Here is a 10,593-nt window from a genome sequence, read left to right on the forward strand (position 1 = left end):
AATGACCTATTTCAGCATCTCTATTATGCAGTGGGTATAGTACTTCCATACTTTAGGTCAGTGGTTTTCAAACTTTTTTTCTGGTGACCCAGTTGAAGAAAATTGTTGATGCCCATGACACAACAGAGCTGGGGATGAGGGGTTTGGGGCGTGGGAGGGGCTCAGAGCTGGGGCAGAGGGTTGGGGTGGGGCTGGGAATGAGGGGTTCAGGGTATGGGAGGGGGCTCTGGGCTGGGGCAGGGGTGCAGGAGGGGGTCAGGGCTCTGCAGTGGGGGTGTGGGCTGTGGGGTGGGACCAGGGATGAGGGGTTTGGGGTGCAGAAGAGGACTCCAGGTTTTAGGGGGCTCAGGGTTGGGACAGGGGGTTGGAGTGCAGGAGGGGGTCAAGGCTCTGGGTTGGAGGTGCAGGCTCTGGGATGGGCCCAGGGATGAGGGGTTTGGAGTGCAGCTGGGGGGCTCCAGGTTTGAGGGGGGTCTCAGGGCTGAGACAGGGGATTGGGGCACAGGGTTGGGGCGTGGGCTTACCTCCGGCGGCTCCCAGTCAGCGCGCAGCCAGAGTGCAGAGGCAGGCTTCCCGCCTGTCCTGGCACCGCAGACAGCATTGCGCCCTGGAAGCAGCCAGCAGCAGGTCCGGCTCCTAGGCGGAGGTGCGCAAGTGGTTCCGCGTGGCTCTTGCCCGCAGGCACCCCCCACCCCCAGCTCCCATTAACCGGTTCTCAGCCAATGGGAGTGTGGAGCTGGTGCTTCTGGGGCTCAGTGCGGTGTTGGAACAGGTAGGGACTAGCCTGTGTTAGCCAGGCAGCACCACCGACGGGACTTTTAACGGCCCGGTTGATGGTGCTGACCAGAGCCGCCGCGACCCAGTGCCTGACATTCCGTGACCCAGTACTGCTTTAGGTTGCAACCAATTTCAATTATAAAGCCCCATTTTAGCACCCTGCCTTGGAAAGTTTACTTGGCCTGAAGATTTACTCTGCAGGGAAAGAAGAATGTTTCTGCAAAGTGTGAAATAAACAGTCAAGCTCTATTCAAGCCGCAGGCCACTAAAAACAATTAAGCTGATCTGAAATTACAACTCTGTTTAATGTTAGCGCCGATCTCAAAAATGTCTTTTTACTGCCCCTTCAAACTTCCCATAATGTTAAATCTCCGAATATTTGTGCACCAGCCATGTTGGAAAAAATATTGTAATTAAGCAAAGTTACAAATTACTTTTGCTATGGATATTTTGGGGCCCAATCCAGCTCCCACTGATGTCAATAGAAAGTTTGGTTTTTATTTTTGCCATTGACTTCAGTGGGAGCAGGAACTATGGGCCAGATTCTGTAATCAGATGTGTACAGAGAGCCTCTTGTGCCCACAAAGAGCACCCCTTCAGTCAGAGTTTGTGCATGCTTATCCAATTGCAGGATAGGGGCTTAGGTGAGTCTGCTGTCCTCTAGTGACTGCGTGCAACTTACAATGACCGCGAAGTCCTTCTATAGCTAATAAAGCACCTACTTCTGGCCAAGTGGCAGAAGCCTTTATTGCTGGAGCTATAGAACCAGGGTTCTCATTCTACTTCTGCAGTGGGGGTAGTTTACTATGGAAAATGGGTAGCTTCTCCATCGTTAAAACTGCCAAAGTCCCATTATAAAAAACTGACTTTGATCCCCTTCGTAATTCCAAAGAAAGGAAAATCTTTGCCTTTTTTGAGGCTAAGTCTCATGGACAATTAGAATTTTTTGAGAATTTTGATTAAATTGGGTAAGTATTTTTGAGATTGGTGTCTAATGCTTCTGAGCATCAAATGTAATTACATTACACCAAAAAACATGTAATGTGAGTAGATTTTTGACTTTGACACATGAAAAAGGCAACATTCAAGGGCAGGAAAAATAAAAATGTAAGGGCTTGTCTATACTATCGCTTATATTGATGTAACTTATGTCGCTCAAGGTTGTGAAAAACACACACACCCCCAAGCGACATAAGTTACATCAACTTTATCGCAGCGTAGACACCGCTTTCTCTCCCACTGACATAGCTTCCACCTCTCATTCAAGTGGAGTAATTATGTCAACAGGAGAGCACTCTCCTGCTGACATAGCGTGTCTTCACCAGACGCGCCAAATCAGCATCACTGCATTGATGCAGAGGCACCGATGTTGCACAGTAGTGAAGACAAGCCCTATGAAAATTCCTATTGGTGTAAACTATAGGTATTTTCTGACATTGAAGCTAATGGAAGGAAAGAAAACCCATGTTGACAGGAGAAGATTTTCTAGGTTGGCCTCCCAAGGAGTCAGGGCTACTGTTTAAAAGAGAAGGGAAATTCCAGGTGCTGATCAATTTATTCCTCCTCCATTTCTCTTGGCCTTCAGGGTTTGCACACAGGTCCATTTTCCCGGAACTGACTTTAAGTATCTTGCCAAAAGTTATATAGCAAGTTTGTGGTACAGCTGGAAACAGAGCCCTCATATGAGGTGCTAGACCTGCATCTTATCTTGAGTTGATCAAAATCTCTTTAGTTAGCTAAACCCATTATGAAATTGGACTGTCCACTCTTGTAAAGTGCTTTGAGAGCTACAGATAATAAAAATCTATATTAAATACATCTTTTCAGGTGGGATATAAGGGACAGAAAGGTACTGACTTGGCTGAAATACACTCTGGCCTCATGGGTTAGTCACTGTGACACTGTACCCCATATTCTTCATAGTGATATTATATGATCATCACCTGATTATGATGCATTTTATGCAAGATAAGCCATGTGAGGTGTCATTGGAAGGGTTATGATTTGCTGAATGATTATCCTATTTGTATGCATGTATCCTTTTTGTTTCTGAAATTATAAATATTGACGATGTGTCTACACTTCCAATGTAGTTACACCTGGGTAATACCCACTAGACAAGATGCTTTCAGTCTAGATAGTGGGTGGGGAAGGGCCTATCAGGGCAATGGGCCATTAGGAAAAAACAATAGGCCTTAGGAGCAGCTTATCCCACACCTGGTGAGCCTTCCTGAGAATGCTACAGGCAGCCTGTAAGTAACAGCTGCTATGACTCTACAAGGACATGTGATGAGACCGCATGTCTCTAGGCTCCATCTTGGTATATCAGTATTTTTCCACAGACTGGTCTGGGAACCAAACTTTGGGAACAAAGGATTCCCGCCATATGCAAAAGCTATATAAGGCAGGGAGTAACATCATCTGGTGTTCTCCGCTCCCCACACAAGGAGACTCCTGGAAACACCTGAGGAACAAAGACTGAACTGGGGGAAGTGCTGGGGGGAGGGGATTTTTAGCATGTGTAATGAAACACCTGAGGAGTCCAAGCTGTAAAGCATGTGCGGCTGGCCCCTTAAGAATCTGCAGCCTGCTTGTATCATCTCCTAGGGTGAGAATCTGCTATTCACATCCAATCTATTTAGTATGTTGAGCTTAGTTTGGGGTTTTTGTTTATTTGCTAAGCAAGCTGCTTTGATCTGTTTGCTATCCCTTATAACAACTTAAAATCTATCGTTTGTAGTTAATAAACTTGTTTTTGCTTTATCTAAACCCCTGAGTTGGAGTGAAGCATGTGGGAATCATAACTCAGGGGCAAAAGGCTGTTGCATATTCATCTTCACATTGAGGGAGGGGGCAAATTTTATGCGCTTATGCTGTACAGTTCCCTGTGCAGTGCAAGACGGTATAATTTTGGGTTTATACTCCAGAGGGGGTGCATGCCTGAGGAGCTGGGAGGAGTCTTCCCATGCAGGGGCTGGTCAGAGAGCCTGCTTGTAACTGCAGCTGGGTGTGCCCCTACCTGTGTGAATGCTGGTGGAAGTGCAGCCTGGAGGACGTTGCAGCTTGTCACTGCAGTACAGTGTGAGAGGGAGCCCAGGCTGTTGGGTCAGGGGGCTCAGTGGTACCTTAGTTCCAGGTGGCACTCCGGGAGGAACCCATCACTGTGAAATCAAGAGACCTAGCTTTCAGACTTGGGTCCAATACTTGAATAGTTAGTTCTTTTTACCCAAGTTTGGAGAGAAAGAAGGCTGTACTGTGCCTGGCTAATATTGGGCCCGATCCCAAGAACACTGATGTCAATGGAAAGTTTCCCATAGATTTCAGTGAGCTTTGAATCAGGCCCTTAGATATGTTCTGGACATGGTGAAAAGCAGGTTCTACAAGAGCCTGTCTACTACCACTCACTCCATTAATAATCTGGTGGCTCATCCACCCCATTAATTTAAAAGCTGCATTTTCATTTATCTACACAAATGAAAAAGGAAAGGGTTTGGGTTGTTTTTTTTTTTAATTCCAAACAACTTTATTTCAAAACAAGTTATAGTTGCTAACCTACTACATACTAAACTATTACATAATCTTCATAATACAAACACTTAAAAAACATGGACATGCCTAACAAAGGATCCTAAATCTTACACTGCCCACGTAATAAAACAAACACATTCTTAACAAGTATACATTAAATACATCTTTTATCATAACACAATCTTAACTGACACAAAATAAATAGTACTATTCTCTCATCAGTAACTTCAGAATATAAACATAAAACCCACTGAAAGAATATATATGCATGTTAATGACAAGTCCATAAATATACATAATTTTACCATAAATCAACAGTTACACACTTTTCCTATTACACTACATAAAAAATATCATCAAAAAAGAGCAGTTATAAGTACTTTATCAACTGATAGTAGAACTTGTTGGGAATTATATACTTAATACTACCCCTAAAAAGTATTCATACTTAACATTTAAGTAAACTTACACTTATACTTAACACTTAATACTACCCCTAAAAAGTAAATATTTGAATAGCAAAAATCAAGATTAAAAAGAAAAAGCACTCCACAAAATAACACAAAGAAAAACACCCATGCGCCATAGTTAAGATTGTTGTATTGAGCTGAAACATGCATTTCTTTATACTGCGTAAATGTGTGTTTATTATGTGGGCAGTATAAGATTTATGATACCTTAATTAGCAATGTCCTTGCTGTTAAGTGCTTGTTTTTGTAGATAACACGATAGTGAAGTATATGGTTTGCCATTTAGCATTCCTAATTGGTTTCAGAAATAAACTGTTTCGGGTTTTGGAATACATACTAAAGGGCGAGTTGCCATTGATTTCAGTGGAAACCATTCTAATTTAAATATTTAATTTTGCTTAATAAGCAAAATTAATACCTGACAATTTTCCTGTTGGGAATGAACAAGAATAAACCATTTAATTTGTAGTCACTATGAATGGCAATTCCTTATCCTGTGCAGCAGAGGTAACAAAAGCATTTAAATACAATTAATGTAACAAAGTCTTAGGGCAGGTCTACACTATGGGGGAAAATCGATATAAGATACGCAACTTCAGCTACGTGAATAACGTAGCTGAAGTCGAAGTATCTGATATTGAATTACTTACCGTCCTCACGGCACGGGATCGACGTCCGCGGCTCCCCATGTCGACTCCACTACCGCCATTCGCGTTGGTGGAGTTACGGAGTCGACATGAGCGCGTTCGGGGATCGATATTTCGCGTCTAGATGAGACGCGATATATCGATCCCCGAGAAATTGATTGCTACCCGCCGATACGGCGGGTAGTGAAGACGTACCCTTAGTGTTTGATTTTAAACCTAGTATCAATTCTGTATACTACTTACTGAAATTAACCCCTTTCTTTGCCTTGGACGGTAACAGGAGGCAGGTGTGGGTGTCTGGTGTCTTTTTAAATTCTACAATCATTCAGACTTTCAGGGTAGACCTATTCTGACAGACCAAGTCTAACTGTGTTAACTGCTAAAATTACTTGGTGTAGACCCTACCAATCACAGCACAGTAAATTAAGAGAGGAAACTTCTCTATTCCCACTTAAAGTTAAACTCGTCCTACATTTTCAGCATCTAGGAACAAGTTAACTGGAAGTTACTGCTATTTGTTATTAACCTCTCAGGATGCTCAAAAGTCAGTGCACCACAATGTTTCCAGTATTTAATGTTAATAGTTTAAAAAACAGATAATTAACACTGCAGTCCACTAATACGTATTACAAAAAGATTTTGAAACTGGCAGCAGTTTACTTGTTTGGATTGCTCAATATGATAATTGAGATAGTAGTTATTGCCTGTTCTTAGCAGGTCATGGGGAGACAAAAGGACCAATCCTGAGACACAGGGCCAGTTTTCTCTGCATTACACGGGCACAAATCTAGAGGAATTCCACTGAGTCAAAGGTATTAGTCCAGAGTTACGCCAGTGAAATCAGAGAGCAAAATGTGGCAGCCATTTACCTGCCGTGTAAGTGCTGTATTTCTACTGTACATGCAGGACGGGGGGTTCTGAGAGGAGATGCAGTGGAACTTAGCAGCCTTCTTGAAACTGTGCAGCCCCCTAGACATACTCACTCCAAAAGGAGCCTATGGGGCAGGAAGAGATGGTTTGTGGGCAGTTCCAGCTGAATGACTACTGGGTCCACAAACACACTATTTTCAACTACACCGGGGTAGGCAACCTATGGCACACGTGCCGAAGGCAGCACGCAAGCTGATTTTCAGTGGCACTCACACTGCCTGGGTCCTGGCCAAGAGGCTCTGCCTTTTAATTTAATTTTAAGTGAAGCTTCTTAAACATTTTAAAAACCTTATTTACTTTACACACAACAGTAGTTTAGTTATCTATTATAGACTTATAGAAAGAGACCTTCTAAAACCATTAAAATGTATCACTGGCACACAAAATCTTACATTAGAGTGAATAAATGAAGACTCGGCACAGCACTTCTGAAAGGTTGCCAACCTCTGAACTACACCTTAGGGGCTATTTCAGCTACAGCAAGTCTGCACGTTCTTCTAGCCCTGCCTCCTGTTTTGGGGAGGGAGAAGGGTGAAGAGTCTCTTACCTCCAGTACCCCTGTAATTTTCCCATGAAAGACCCCTTTAACTGGGCTGTGCGAGGAGGATCAGAATACCTGATTATCGTGGACGGAACCCAGAATTCTCAGTTTCTCTTCTGTCTCCATCATTAACAGAATAGATGAATGTGGGCAAGTCATTTAACACTTAGTGCCTTAGGTTTTCCCTCCAGTAAATTTAACTACCTATTTTGAGGCTCAACTGTATGTAAAGTGCTTTGAGATCCTTGGTGCCATGAGTGCAGTCTTTTTATTGTCTTGCATGTCACAGCCTATTTCACAAGTAATGCTACTCCTTAAGTCCTACTTACCGAAAATGTGAGGAAAGATGCACTTCAATACACAAGCCAATCCCAGCCTCCAGGGGGGAGTATTACAGACCTACACAAAACTTTGTAGGTTCCTACCCATATATAATAAGGTGACATCACTTACCATGGCACATGTGCTTGACTGCCAACTACTTGTCTACAAGGTGATATATTGCACCAAGAATTGACTTGACTATCTGCTACCCATGCAGCAGTTGGCAGTTAGTAGTCCTGTTACTTCCTATTAAACATTTATCTGTACACTCTGTGTACCTAGCTGAAGGTTGAATTATGGGCCCTACCTGTAATTATCCCTTTATAACAAAGTTATAATAAAAGGGTTAAAGGAAAATTCAGAAAATCATGTTGTACGAGAGTTTAAGAAAATGCCCACAATATAACGCTAGAGGAACGAAATGTCCTTCAGTTTTTAATGAAGTTACTAAGCTTTTACACAGAAAAAGTTCATTTTAAAATGCCTGTTCTGTTCTTTCTAAAAGGTAATTTGTGAGTTTCTTGATAGTGAGATTATTACAACCATCTATTGCCTGGGAAGGTACAGAGCTTACATTTTATCTGTGGAGATATTTAACCTTCAGGAATGTTCAGTAGTGATTAACACTTCACTGGGAGATTTTTTAATACTTCAGTATTCAAGTGAAAACACCCAGCTAAAACTTGCATATGAAACTATAAACCCGACTGTGATTATCAGGGCCTACAGGTAGTATTGGCCTTAGTTCTATTCAATATATTCACAAATGATCTGGGTAATGACACGGAGAGTACATTTATAAAGTTTGCGGACAATACTAAGCTAGGAGGGGTTGCAATCGCTTTGGAGGCCAGGGCTAGAATTCAAAATGATCTTTATAAATTAGAAAAATCATCTGAAATAAATAGGATGAAATTCAATAAGGACAAATGCAAAGTACTCCACTTAGGAATGAATAATTAATTACACAAATACAAAACGGCAAATGACGACATAAGGAGGAGTACTAGACAGAGAACAGGGCCTGGGGGTTATAGCACATCACAAACTAAATGAGAGTCAACAATGTAACACTGTTGCAAAAAAAGTGAACACCGTTCTGGGATGTTTTAGCAGTGTTGTAAACAAGCCACAAAAAGTAATTCTTCCACTCTACTCAGCAGTGTTAAAGCCTCGTCTGTCCAGTTTTGGGCACCACATTTCAGGAAAAATGTGGACAAATTGGAGAAAGTCCAGAGGAGAGCAACAAAAATGATCAAAGATCTAGAAAAATATGACCTGTGAGCAAATATTGACATAATGGGTTTGTTTAGTTTGGAGAAGAGAAGCCAGAGAGGGGGGGTCATGATAGCAGTCTTCAAATACATAGGTGGTTATTATGAAGAGGGCGATAAAAATTGTTCTCCTTAACCACTGAGGACGGAACAAGATGTAATGTGCTTAAACTGCAGCAAGGGAGACTTAGGTTACACATTAGAAAAAACTTCCTACTGTAAGGGTAATTAAGCACTGGTACAAATTACTAAGGGGGATTGAAATCCCCATCATTGGAGGTTTTTAAGAACAGGTTAGACACTCTTCAGGGACTCTGGTCTCAGGGCAGGAGAATGGACTAGAGGACCTCTTGGGGTCACTTCCAGATCCTATACTTCTATGGTTCTAAGCCATTAGTAAGCAATTGCTGCCAAATGCTTAGCTAACCAATCCTGTTTTCCCAAGACTATTCCTCTCTTGCTTTTACTAGATAGCTGAAACTTCAGGAGGCTTCTTCTCAGAACTTTCCCTAGCAAATTCTTCCCATGCCCACCCCCGCCCCTGCCCAGATTGCTGCTATCCTGCCGTTTTCCCTGTGACTGAAAAGAACATCTGGCTCCCTACTGTTACTCCTGGGAGAATTCTGCACACAAAAATTAAAAATTCAGCAAAATTCTACAAATTTGGCAAAACAAGAATATAATCAAGCCAGTTTCAATTATTTTGGTAATTTATTTCAAAATACTTGTCAGCAACAATACAGACTAAAAAAGATTCTAGTAATTTATTTATTTATTTTTACAGAGATTCCTTACTAGTCATATTAATACAGAACTTTGAGTAATTCATTTAAGTTACAATACAGAAACATATTTCCTGCACCCATCAGAAGCAATGCAAAAGCTTGGGGGAAGTGAGGGGAAACAGAGGAGCTGACGGAGAGGGAAGGAGCCTGGAGTGAACCTGGAGGGTTGTTGGGTGTGGATGGGAGAAGTATGGAAGTTTATTTTGGGGGGGGGGAGGGGTGTGTGGAGGGAAGAGAGAAGAGATTGTTAGGAAGTTTGGGAGCCTCCCCCATGCAGATCCTGGATGATCCCAAGACTCTCCCATTGAGTCAGGCACATCTGTCCCTGTCTGTATGCCCCCCCATCCCATGTGTCCCTGCAGCCCTCCACTCCCACTCTTATGTGACCTTGCACCCCCATTCCCATTCAGCCTCTGGCTCAATGGTGTTACCCCACTAGCTCCTGAGCCTGCACCGTCTGTCCCCTGCACTAACCATTCTGAACCCCAGTCTGGGGCAAACACACCTACAGCAGCCCTGTGTGCCCTACTCTGACTGTTCTATCCTGGCTTGACTGTGCTGAACTTCTACTCCTGGGGGAATTCTGTGCCATCGCGCAAGCACTTCTTGGGCAGAATGTATTTTCTGCAGAAAAAAATTCTGCACCAGACATGAATTCTGTGCATGCGCAATGGCACAGAATTCCCCCAGTACTACTGCACACAGGCTGACTAGAGGTGAAAATTGAGTAAACGGAGCATTAATGATCATCCCCTTTGAAGGCTGTGTGCACTGTACCACAGGCCTAGTTTCTGTGCTTAGGACTATTGGTCTGGCCCAGAAATCTGATTTCCTGCATCACTATCCCATGTCTCTGTTGATAAACTGTATATTCAGTTGCTTGACCACACTTTGGTTTCGTATGAAATATATTCAAGAGCCTAAAAACCAATGTCAGGATTATTGCTAAAAGTCAATAATATAGTACAGGAGGAAAGGTTCTATATGATACCAATTTCCAGGAAGCTGTCTTGTGCACAGTTGTTACATTCACCTTACATAGAAAGTGTGCTCCCAAAGTTATACATTTTGGCTAAGAGTATTTATAGGACGGACGATTTTATAAAATATAAAACGCTTTACCCGTCACTAAAATCCAATCCACCAACTGGTCCCAGTTCCTTCATTTCTTGTTCTGCTTCTTCCTTATCTTTGTTTTGGATACTAACATTTGAGGTACAGTCCATGAAGGTTCCTCCTCAGCTTGTATCCAGCTAGAACATTAAGCTATTTTGCCTTTTGACAAGTTTCTTATTTTCTAATGCCAGAGCTGAACTT

This window comes from Mauremys reevesii, linkage group 3 (genome assembly GCF_016161935.1).
Source record: "Mauremys reevesii isolate NIE-2019 linkage group 3, ASM1616193v1, whole genome shotgun sequence".
NCBI lineage: Eukaryota > Metazoa > Chordata > Testudines > Geoemydidae > Mauremys > Mauremys reevesii.